The sequence below is a fragment of the Mustela erminea genome, chromosome 19 (genome assembly GCF_009829155.1).
Source record: "Mustela erminea isolate mMusErm1 chromosome 19, mMusErm1.Pri, whole genome shotgun sequence".
Taxonomy (NCBI): domain Eukaryota; kingdom Metazoa; phylum Chordata; class Mammalia; order Carnivora; family Mustelidae; genus Mustela; species Mustela erminea.
In genome coordinates, this window is record NC_045632.1 from 22,636,710 (window position 1) to 22,649,645 (window position 12,936).

General features: G+C 47.8%; 1 protein-coding gene across 8 annotated transcripts in view; it reads right to left on the reverse strand.

Moving 5' to 3' along the window:
- ZNF536 (zinc finger protein 536) overlaps positions 1–12,936 on the reverse strand; it is a 422,501-nt gene that overhangs the window by 310,201 nt on the left and 99,364 nt on the right. For 7 of the 8 annotated variants that reach the window (XM_032325332.1, XM_032325329.1, XM_032325330.1 and 4 more), the window contains one exon: positions 404–519. The exons of the other annotated variant lie outside the window; for it this stretch is intronic. The gene's annotated coding sequence lies outside the window, so the exon portion shown is untranslated. The remainder of the gene's footprint in view (positions 1–403; positions 520–12,936) is intronic. 8 annotated transcript variants of the gene reach the window in all.

Sequence of the window (12,936 nt, forward strand, 5' to 3'; positions counted from 1 at the left end):
ATGTTAGGGGCACCTCAGGATTGTGAACTGAAACCTCAGATTCATCCCAGAAGAAAACTTGAGAAGGGAATTAAGCCACCGAGGGGAAAATCACCTTTTTCCCTGATTCCTTTGTTCCCCCTCCCCACCCATTCCCCAGATATGCCCAAACCACAAAGGAAGGTCTCCCTGCAACCCCCTGGGGAGAAGTCCCACCAGCCACCACTCCCCCTGAGCTTCCCACCAGGTGGACTGATCCTACCTCCAGGGTGATGGAGGGAGAGGGGGAGGCTGGGAGGAATCCCCGGGGCCAAGAGAAAAAAGCGAAGGGCCCTTTGGTTGGGATTTGTGTTAGGTCAACTCGACAAAGCAGGAGGAAATGATGTGTGTCCAGGGCAAAGCGTTCTAATATCGTAAGACTTACCTTAGCAGCTTAACTGCATACTTGTCTTAAGGACTGTCAGTCTGGTAACAAAATACCCCAGAAAGGATGTAGCTGATCCAGGCACTGACAGATCGCCAGAGGGGCGTCCCGGTTCCCTATCACAAAAGGAAATAGAGAAAGAAATGATGTAAAGTGAAATGTAACAAATTCACCAAATCAGAGCAATATGCAGAGGTCAAGGAAATTCAACTGAAAAGGTTAAAGATGAAATCAAATCCGGTGTAGGAGAATGAAAATCTATCCCAAAGCAAGGCCACCGGTGACGTGCTGTAGACAAGAAGCTAAATACTGCGTAGCACTGGGATCTTTCATTTTCATCAGATCAATAAAAGCTTATATTTATCAGGATTCCAAGCAGCTGCCACTTCTGACAACCTCCACTTTATTTTCCCACTCCTTGTGCTGTATCAGGGCAAGAAGGAGAGGAGAAGCAGCTTTTAATGCTATTTACACCTGAAGACACAATTCCATTAAGAGGTCCTGTTTTGTTAAAGAAACAGGGATTGATATGATTATATTGGCAGGAGCGCGGGAAGCCCCTTTGTTCTCCCCCCCCCCCCATGTTCTCCTCTTTGCAATCCAGACCCGAGCCCGAGCCCGCGCGCGGAGATTTCCTGACACCAAGTCTGTGTGCGAGCACTTTTTTGTTCAAACTTACCATTTACAAAGAGAGGCGAGGCTTTCTGCTAAAACAGTTACCACTCTAATCATCTGTACAACAATATTTGCTATCAGGCATTCTAAATAGATTATCACCAGTCCATCTGTGTCATTATTGATTTATAAGGCTTTAAGCAGCTTTAGAATGGAAGCTTTCCCACTGAAGGGTTTCTTGTATAAATCAGAGCCGTGCTCAAATATAGCAGCCATCACTCAAGATATTGTTCTTAAAATCATAACAAGAAGGAGAAAATGATAAATTGCTTGTAATATACTGATCCAAACTGATATGCAAATCTTGTTTTTTAAATATATTACTTGAGTAAAAAGAGGCATCATTAACATATGAATGCTATATGCAAATGATAGTGACAGAGCAGATGTTGGCGCATGTAATTGACCTATATGTGAATTGCATCAGAGCCTTAACTCTATTAATTCACTACCCAGTAACTAGATATTGTCCAAAAAGTACATTCTTTGAAACCATATACTGGAAGCAAAGCTGACAGGGTTCCAAGGATTCTGAAACAAGGTCACTGTCACTAGTATTTTGCTGTCATCTGCATTCCCCTTCTTATGGATGACATCATCACGGGGCCGTGTAAATCGATCACTTAATAGCATTTAGAAAATACTGCAGTGGGGAACAGGTTATAAAAAAAAAAATGCCCCAGTTTTATTCTTTTTCTTGGCAGAAATGTCATACCTCTTAAACTGAGGGTTTGTGCATGAGTGCACTGTGAAACACACAGATGCCATTTTATTCCCCGTCTTTATTTTTCCACTTCTTCTCAGAATGACATTAAATTGTATTAAATAGCCTTTTGTCCACAGGGCACAGACCACCCCGCATATGATAATGTATTAATGCCCCACGTTCCAGCCACTGAGCTGAAACATTCTGAGACTTGGAGGATAAGTATGAAGCACCATTGTGTGTATAGCCTGCTAACAACTGTGACACATACTAATAGAAACATACCTAATAAATTACTGCTTTCAGGTCTAGCAAGCTGACATTTCTCTGCAAGGGACAATTTTATATTTGTGGCGCAGAACAAAATTGCTTCATATGAAGCCACTGTGGATTAGCATAAAAATTAACACTTAAATTTCGGCTTATTTTCCACCCTCTCCTCCTGCCACAACAATCAATTCCTCTTATAAATCTGATTAGATTTTATGATGCTTATTATTCAGAGCATGTCTCAACACAGCATTCACAGGCTTGAAGACTATTTGTTTAAATAGAAAAAAGAAGCAGATAAATCTATAGGTATTTTTTATTACCCCATTCCCCACCAGTTTCTTTCTCATATTGTAACATCAGTAATTGATTGCACACATTAATTAACATGTAAGGTAGAAATTCTGCATTATGCATGATTTATTTTCCTATCTGGTGAGTAGGTTTGTCTGCTGCCCTTGTGTTTCTAGGACATTGGGCTCGATTCTGGTCCAGACATAAATGCCAATGCTCATTCCCCCTGAAAGTTATTAATGTCAGATATGAAATGAGATTTTTTATTTCACCTGCTTACTAATCCACAAAAGCTGTTTTGAGTGATGCAGGCTTAAACGCCAAAATTTGAAATGATATATTGCTATATCTGATAACATGCAAATATGTTCATTAGACATAATTTAGCAGGAGAGAATAGCAACACTTTTATAACAAGTCTAGGTCAAAAATGGTTGTTAATTAAACAAGTCATGAAAAATGGCATTACAAGGAGACTGTCCAGCAGACACCAGACTTTCTAATGATATGCCGCTGGTAGGTACCCAACGCTTCCCACTAAAACGGAGAAGGGGAAAAAAAAAAAAAAAAAAACAACTTTCTGAGCATTTCACATAATCTAAAGCAAGGTTAACAAAACTATACCCACATTAGGAACCTCAAACTGATCACATATTCTTCTTAGATTTTGAGGGTAACACACTATACTTCTCCATTTGAAGATGTGATTTCACTTTCTGTCTTAGTGGCTTAAAGTGATTGATATGGTTGACTCCTTCACAAATACACCAGAAAAGAAATTAATATTATATCCGGCCATGCTTCTAGCTGCCCTGAGTGTTCATGGCTGTGTATGTTAAATGAAGAAGAGCGAGAAGCATAGGGACGATTGGTCGATTGGTCGGTGAGGGCAGGGTTGGGAGGGAGGTGGATGTAGGATGAAGGCAAGGCACGGGGGAACTGCGGGCCTGTGTCTCCCTTTTCTGATAGTCCTTCCCAAGGGGATGCTTTGGTTACCTAGGGAACCAGCTGTTGCAAGAACTCTTCTGATTGGCCATGAGTTGAGATTCAGATGGGTGGGGCTCTGGTAAGTAGGTACTCCCGGCCACCTTGTAGCGAACGGCTTGGCTTCTTGGAATGAGGCTTCCTGAGTACCTAGGGGAAGGACGGTACCTTGGGAGTGAAGTACCGTCTAACGGGAGGCCGGGGGTGGGGGCGGTTTCCAACTAGCCACCCATGCCACCTTCTGTGCCGCGAGGGAAGTAGTCATAGAGTGGGAAGGGCTGAAAACATCTTCTGGGACCAACAGATGCCCCTCAACAGATGCCACCCAAGCCCACATGGGTGAAGCCATCCGTGAGCTGGTGTTCTACTTATCCAAAGGATCCTTGTAGCTGGACACGTGAAGCCCAGTCTGTAAAGCAGGGAAAACACCTCTACACATTTGGAGTCATGCACAGTAAGGGAAGTTGAGTGCGAGAGCGAATAACAAATTCAGCAAACCGAAAGAAGTCCACATCGAAGCCACTGGAACAATCAACCTGTATTCATGGCACCAACTCAGGCACAAGAGGTATGCCTAATCCTCACCCATTTGGTGGGGGCAGGTCCGTCCCCAAATACTTCATGTCCAAGTGTAAAATACTCTCGCTCTCAGCCTGGCTTGCAGACAACATGACTACTACTGCTAGAAATCACATCTCATCTTTGCATTGCATTTTATGGTTTCTTCTCAATACAGAATCTCAACCAGTGAACCAGGCACCATGGCATTCATCTCCCCCATCTTTCATTGATAATGTGATATTCTACAAAAGAAAATAGGTGGAAACTTGGTGGAGGAAGAAAAGGAAATGCTCATTCTACAGGACACTTTGGTATCTTTTTTATCCCATGGAGCCCTTCCTGACATCCACTACCCACTCCGCATATGCCCCTCGCGAGTTTATTTGGACAGGCAGCCCCTCCTGTCTTCCTTGTCACACGGCAGTTCTGGTTCCTGGACATGACTGTCTACTGCTTCCCCCTGTGGGATTCTGACAGGTCTCACATTCTAGGAGGAGGCCAAGGATGGGTCAGGGTCACAAGACTTGTTGAGGAAGTCCTGGGGGGACCCTATAAATTCTCAGGCAGTAGGGAAGCCCTGGGAAGGAAGATCTAAAAGACCCCAGCACAAAAGTGATATTTGGATACCCCAGTCACGGTCGACAGGTTTAACGGTGTGTCTCGCGGGCTAATGATTCCTTCTTGGGGGCCCCTGGTACTAGGTACCCGATTTCACGTGCCTCCACATCTGATGATGAGGGAGATTGCCAGGGTCAACCTGGGGTCACGGTTAAACCATCCCACATTTCCCCAAAGCCTTGAATTCATTTCAAAGTGTTTCATCTGTTGAATGAATGAACTAACGCATCCATGAACAGATAGGAGAAGTGAATGAATGCGGAAAGGCACGTATAAATGGATGGATGGAGAGATAAGGACTGAAAGAGGTTTTTAAAAGCAATAAATGCATGAATTAATGTGTAAATGCAAAAATGCATACGTAGAGGAAAAGTGCCTCAGGAATGGATGAAAGAAAACCACTGGTATCTTTTTAACAAGCAGGTATCCACACAGTTCTCCTGCAGGCCTGCCCAGGGGCCTGATGGACAACGTAAGAGAAGAAAGAGCAAGCAAGGTCTTGCTCTTTGTCATGGGGTTTGGTCGCCCGTCCTTGGCTTCCTTCCCACCTCTCAAGATAAGCGTGTGGGCCAGCCCGTAGGATTCTGCACAAACTCTCCCAGGCTCATGAAGGAGACGAATATTCTCGCCCCCTGGCTGAACCAGGAGGATGACAGAGGTGGGTGAGCTGGGTCTGACCATGAGACAGTTGGCCCGGTGCAATCCGGCACCTGCTGGACACGGACAGAATCTTCCCGGGACGCAGGAGCCACAGTCGTCAGGGGCACACACCCTCGCCCAGTGCCCAGTACATGCTGGCACTGAAAAGACGAGCCCCACATCACCCGTGCCTCGATGGATCCACCTAACAAATGGGGACAACACATCCAAAAGAGTGTCTAGCGCCAAGGACTGCTCAACAACCAGCCATAGTTGTCCGAACTGTTGAGCAGTTCTGCCCCGTGGGTTCTGGGTCCCCTGCTTGTGGAGGGTTTGCTCCCAGGCGGACATCCAGCTCTACCAAATGTATTGGCAGCCAGGCTCTCCAAAGCAGGGAACTAGCCGGTAGGAACCCTCATGACTCCCTTCAAGTGTACATTTTATGTCTTCCACCAAGCTCCACTGACCTGCCTGAACATAGATATTTTCTACTTAAAATGACTATACAGGGTTCATCTTGGTAATGCTTTGCTCTTCTGTAGAAGTTGCTTTCCTATCTACACAACCAAGAACTTGGTCTAGATCATGGGTTTTCAGCACCTCTGTGCCTAGTCTTTTTCCGAGGAGGTCTTCCCACATGCGAGCTGATGAAGACCACAGTCAAAGCTGCAGAGAAGAGCCCTGAGTTCTCCCCTCCCTGTGGCTCTCACGACCTCTCCTTGGAACTTCTGGGGTGTCATGGAAGCCAGTTTGAGAGCTATTGGACTGGCAACTTCCGGATGGCCAGGAAACTGTGACTGTTAGTTGCATGGGGAAACACGTTCTGGATGCCTGGGAGTCAGCTGGACCTCATGCCCACTGCAGGACAGTCCTGAACACCCAGTCAGCCTGGTGTTGCATGGTGGCACAGAAGCTAGACAGATGCCCCCAGCCCTGACTAGCCTCCAGCTCCTTTCTTTGGCATCCAGCTCTGCTGTTCGTTCCAAGCCAGCTCCCTCTGAGGCAGACACTCAGACTCAGACCCAGGCAGGAGTCCCAAGGAAGACGACAGTCTCTTAGGTCTACAGCTCCTTCGGCACATGTCAGGAGAGCGAAACACCTTTAAACAGACTGGTCATGAGACTCTCTCAGAGATCATCTCCCAGAATGAAGACAGGAAGTCATCTGAAATGTCTCAAAGCTGACTGACTGCATTTTCCTCATTCCTCCCTCTCACCTTAACAGGAGGAGGGGCACTTTGGCCCCAATTTCCGTTACCTGCGTACCACCTTCTCCTTATCCCATCTGCTTAGACTTGCGCCATTACCTAGTTATGAATCTTCTGGAAATCGACTCACAGGTTTCCTTCCATTGATTTGTTTCAGATGGAAATTTTGTACAATACTGCCCGAAAAAAAAGAAAAAAAGGTATTTATTCTTCATTTAATAGGTAAAACCAATGTCCTGCCATATCAAAGAGGAAAACGCTCAGCCATGTTGAATCTGATGTCATCTCCTAGCAGCAGAGGACAGGCAGTGCAGGGCACGGAAGGGGCACACCAACTTTGGGGCAGGGGCTTGGCCATGAACCCTCCCTGCCACGACATTCCTGACTTGAGCACCCGAAAAGCTGGCTAAGTCCCAGTTTCCTGGTCTGTGAAATGGGATGATAGTCATACCTAATCTTATAAGGTTGTTGTAAAAATGGAATTAAGAGAGATAATTAATTAATGATTAATTAATTGAGGTGACAGGCCTGGCATGTAGTTGGCTGTTGTTGTTGCTGTTATACTGAACCATAAGGCAGGAGGAGGGGGAAAATCTCATAGACCTGGTCATCTATCATGGGTTTGCCCCAGAATGTGGGCTTGTATACACTGAACTAGACAAGCTGAGTGACACAGGGACAAGGCCAGGGGCTAAGCATCGGTAGCCTGGTCCTCGCCCAGCCCCACTGCTAGCCCACTGGCAGCCTCTGGAGTACCATCCCAGGCACACAGCCTGGACTCTCCCAGGTCCTCAATTTGAGGATCAAACTCAGAGGTCCCTGAAGAACATTCTGGCCATGGGGAAGTCAAGTCCCTGAGCCCAGCATGAGCCCAGCCATGCTAAATAACGACTCTGCTCCAGCTTCCAGGCTGTGGCAGGCACTGGTGAGGGGAGCGGGGGGAGAAAAGGGCGAGAAGTAACTGAGAAATAAGGCCCAGGGTTGGCACATGTCGGGTCCCCAGACTGAGACCCCTAACTGGCAGAAGGCCTCGAGTGTGGGGGATGGGAACTGAGAATTGGCACAGGGGTGCACATCAGCACAGCTCCCAACCTCCAAGATACAGCACCCTAGGCTGGGTCTCTCCCTTGGCCTGCTTTCCGAGGGTCACCCATGGCCTTGACTCACTTCCTCAAAACATCTTCTGCTTTGTGACCATTCACATCCACACATTACCTTAAAGAAGTCCCGAAGAGGCAGACTTTATAAGGGACCCTCGGGGGTGATCAGCCTCCCGCCTCCTCCCCAACCCATCCCAGCATCCGTGGGTGAGACTTTCTCAGGAGCAGAAGCATGTATCTGTGTCCTGAGCAGCATCTGGGTCCCCCAAGAACAGGTCACCATCTCCCAGTTTTTACAACAAATCATCCCTCCACAAAAGTGTACCCGCTTTACAGATATTAACAAGAAAGGCACACCCTCAAGAATCTGGTAGAAACCTTGGGCCTTTGCCATGGCAAGTTCACGGTTGCATGTTAGAGTGTTTCTCCCATTGTCTGGAGGCTCTGAGCCTCCCCTAGGACCCCCAGTCAGCAGCCCTGATGCCCATCACCCCCCGCCCTCCTTGCCTCTAGATGGGCACTGGCCTGCCCAGAGTAAAGACCTTCCTGCAGGCACCATCCCCCCCACCCCAAGTGAGAGCCTCCCCCAGGCCAGTCCCTTACACCGGGAGAGGGAGGTGCTAAAAAAAAACTCGTCCACATCAGTCAGTAGTGCTTGTGATGATTATCACAGAGAAGCGCTCACCCACCCCCCGGAATCCCTAGGTGTAGGCTTCCGGATGAATGACACAGGCAGAGGCCCATTTTGGAGGCATAAACACATGTTCTCTAAAATAGGCAATGTTGAGTCTCTGGTACAAAATGAGGGTATAAAGCCGACACTGTTTACAATCTGCTGGATCCCTTGGACTTGGGAACCCTTTTCCAGAAACGGTCATGTGAAAGGCACTTTCTTAGGAGCCTGTGCTTGTCTTCATCCCAGGCAAGCTAGCGGGATGCTACCATAGAAGGTTCTCCCCAGGGGCCCACGTGTGTCCCCACGGGGGTGGGGGGCACCAAGGGGACAGACCCAGGGAAGCAGCCCTGGGACCCACCGAAGCCAAAGACCTGCCCCTGTCCTCATGTGAACAAGCTCATCCCACCAGGACCGACCAGCCCTGCAGCTCTCAGGATGGCTGACAAAACCCCAATCATTTCTTTAGGTGTTCACTGCTCTACAGTCTTTATGAAAACAAACCGTGTAAGAAACCAACAACAACCACAAAAAAATGTATTTTCTCATTTCTTTGAATTGTTCTGCTTGGCAATTTTATTGCGCATTAGTTCAAAATCAGCTGCCAATAAAGTTGGATAAAATTAAACTCATACTGGAGTCTTTCCCGCAATAATTTGTGTCGGGTTGTTTTTATTTTCATAAGGATTTGAAGTGAAGTGTTATCTGAGGTTCAGAATTTCACTGTCTGGATGGTCCCAACTTAATCTCCTACCCGGCTTTATGAATTCCAGTCTCCGTTCTTTTAAAATGAGTTGCGTTCTACTGTTAGCCTCAGACCAAGAGGGCTCTGTGGCCGTTTTGTCTTTTCCTGTACAAAAGCACGACAGAACACCAGAACCTTCCATAGTGTAATTAGGCTTTAGAAAAATCACGTGATTTATAATTTAGCAGAACCTCAGAACACAGCCTGATTCTCACCCTGAAAGTCAACACTGGTTTGCATGTATGATTTCAGGAAGGCGCTTGTTTTAAAGGGAGCATTTGTGGATAGGCCAAAATGATTCACTTTTAAGATGGCACAAAAAAAAAAAAAAAAGAAAGAAAGAAAGAAAAGAAAGAAAACGAGAGAGACATCTTGGGAGTAAAAATAATGTGCTATCGTAATTTGATTATAGCAAAAATCAAACGTGGTGTGTTGTAGGCAAACAATAGGAATTTTTATGCAACTAAACATTTTTCTGGCCATCTAACCATGATTTATACAACTAAAATGATAAATTTAATCCCATCACCAGTAGATCAATTGCAGGTATAACAGATAAAACCTGAATAAATCATCGTATCACTGTATTGGAAACACAAACAGCAGATAGAAGCAGGAGTTCAGACTTTAAACTGAAATCTGTTTCCAGGCATTCCAAGGACAATTTGCAGTGGAGAAGTTCAATGTATACACAAAGTCATCTGATCCAAATATGCTAATGATTTTTATTGGTCAAATCTTAAAAGTGAGGTTTATTTTTATGAGCATGCATTAATTAACCCAGCATGGACTATCTCTCAGACTATCTTGCCAGGGACTTTCATTTAAACATGTTTATTGTGAAATGTTTGCATTCTCCACATTTGCGGCCCACACACAGATTATTTCATACTTTCCTTTAGAGCACTTAGAAAAGTTAAAAGGAGTTATTGTTTTTGATTAATGCCATTTTGGGCAGTTAAAAAAAAAAAAAAAAAAGGCAGTTCCAAACCCTAACTCTGCATAAATTCTTTGACATTGAAAACAATGTCTGTAAATGCTAGGGCACAGAGATATGGGGCGGGGGGTGGGGTGCTGTTTTAAGGTGGCCTGATGAAACTGAACCTTGGTCCCTCGGGTATTTGCATGAAACTCATGTGCGATGGCAATGGCTCGACGTGGTACAGCTATCTGTCCCGAAAAAGAGAGGCAGCCTGCTTGGGGCCGTGGCGCGGGGCCGTGCAGATGGCAGTTCTAAAGCCTTGCCTGTCATCTTTTGATTAAGAAAAGGAAATGATTTCACTAAAAAGATATTCCCTCTTGTGTTGTTTTGTTTTAACTAAGTTTGTACTTTCCACCAAACTGGACATATTTACTGAGACTCATAAGTTACTCCACGATTACTAACATCACGGCAATCTCAAGAAACTATTTTTTTCCTTGCCAATTATCCAAATATCATAACTATAAAATATCTTAAAACATTCTCCGTACTGTAAACATCTTAGCTACAAAGCTTCGAGTGTAAACAGTGTGATGCATCAGAATGGTTTTAAGCGATGTTATAAAAAGTGCTCTTAAAAACTAAACAAAAATGTAAAGCTTCCATCTGTTTTATGATTTTTCCACTGCTGAACGGCTGCTGTGTGCCAGTTCACTGAACCGTGGCTTGCTAAAGAGATTTCTGGGGTCACAGATTGAAAAAACAAAGAGCATGTCTTTAATGGTGGGATTTTTTTTTTTTTTTTTCCTCAAGTCGTCCTGACATGGCTGGAACGGAATGAAGTGCGCAATGGTAGGAGACAAGGGACGGCAGACGCTCAGGGTGCCTGTTGCAGAAGGAACCCTCTCTCTGAGAGACTCGTGTTTTCTAAAGGATGTCGTTTCCGCCATTACCTTGGGGTTTTCGGTGATGGTCTACCAGCGACCTCAATGTTCTCTTACTTCCTCACAGAATTTTCTTCGGAGCCTTGCATGTACAGGTTAAAAATAGATGGCAAATTGCACACCATGAAAAAGCATTTGGGCTTATCTCTGTGTACATACACAGGTATGACACTGGGTAGTTTAGAGACTACGGTCTTCCCTCTGCTCCAAGCCCTGGTCCAAGGGGTTGCTGGGCTGCCCGGGCAGGTGGAGGACTCCTCAAAGATGCAAGAGGAAAACCGTCCTTGGCCTGGAAGATTGGTCTCTGATGCACTGGGACGTTGAGAAGGAGAGGGAGCTGAGAGAGAATGTGCATGGAATCCAGTCCTGGCGCTCTGATGACATTGCTCCAGGGGCAGTTGAGGAGGAAGGAGAAGCTGGGTTCAGTGTAGTATCCCATCAGGGGCGGACTACTGCCCAGATGTGTTCTGGGGGCCCTCTGATCACCTAGCCCTTGTCCCCTGAGGCCGTATCTGAGGCATAACAGCCACAGGGACACACGGTTTGGGCTTCTTGGACAGATAAGCTGCCCCTTGTTCCCGCAGAGATGGAGCTACTAGGGCCTGTGGGGGGTGGGGAGATCTCTGACCTCCACCCCAGGAGAGGTTCAGAATTTGACCAGATGTCCCGATTCCCACAGCTGCCCCTTAGGACAGCAGACATCTCCAGAGCTGGGATGGCGTGGGTAGTGGTCTGCCAGGGGCTAGAGTTTAGCTGAGAGTCTGCTTGCCTTTCCTGGGGTGACAAATGCACATGAGACCTCCTGCAATGCAGTCATCTAGCTCGCAACGGTGGGGTACCCCAAGGTGGGACTCCTTAACAGATATGCAGGGAAGAACACCTCCCAGTCCATGGCTCCCACCCACCCACAGCCTGTCTCCACATGGCTGTCCTGACCCGGTCTCCCTCTCCAACCTCTCTTCCACACCCCAGGGCCACACTGCCCCTCCTTTCTCCTGACAGTGCAGAGGCCTCATACCCTCACCCGAAGGTGGGCTTGTCCATCTCTGTGAGTGGCTCTGTGGGTCAGAGTGGGAAGCCTGTCATGGGCGAGGGCCCCTCACCCAGGTCCCTGATGAGCTCAGCACATCCGTGAGCAGAGCCCTGCCCAGGGTTGAGCAAGGGCCTATGGGTGCCACACCCTGAGGCCAGAGGGCACTGCTTGGCAGGATGGGCACCCTTGAGAAGCAGACTTGAATCCACACACATGCTGCCTCCTCCTCCTACCGGAGTGTCACTTGCACCGCACCCAGCAGACCAGTGACCAAGAGAGACACCCCCCACCCCCTGGAATGAGTGCCCGGCCCCACGAGCTCTTCCAGGACCCCCACGGCACTTGGAGCTTCAAGAGCCCCCACCAGACCCCGGACCGCCCCACGCGCCCTCCGGCTCGGCGCCCGCGGCTGCAGCGGCCCGAAGCTCACCCAGCCGGTGGGCCCCGTGGGTTGGCGTGATTCTGCGCGCATTCCAAATTTAAATCTGGGACGCTCTCCCCTTTCTTCGCTGCTCCAGAACATGGGGGAGGCATCTGCCTGGAAACAGCTGTCACCCAAAGGAGGGGGTGGCACATGCGTCTCTCCTGCGCGCACGGCCGTCAAAAGCCACACATCAGCCTGGGTTACTTAGTTACAGAACTTCACAGCCTGGGGGAGGAAGGCAGGGCCGGGGAGAGAGCCCCAGGCTCCGGGCCCTGCACCCCACACCTGTCCACAGAGCTCTGCAGGGGACGCTGTGTCCCCGCTTCATCGTAGGGAAACTGAGGTCCCGTGCTCCAGGTCACTCAGTGGCTAAAATAACGCGGTAATCACGATAGCTAATCCTCACTGGCTTGGGATGTCGATCACCATGGGCCGGCTCCCCTTGGTGTGGCTTAGGTTCGAACCCCTACCACAGCCCCAGTAATGCCATCGGCACCGCCCTCAACAGATAGGAGGATGCTCAGGGGAAGGAAGGTCCCGTAATTTGCCCCAGGCAAAGTCACCAGGTCATGAGAGAACCAGGAGTCAAGGCCAAGGCCAGGCTGTCTGGCTCCCTTCCCCCGCCACAATGCCACCCTGTCTGTCACCGACATCACGGGCATCACTGGTGCATGAGGGCAGCAAACACGGAGTCTCACGGGGAGCTGGCTAAGTTCTTTCGTCTTAATGCAATATTAC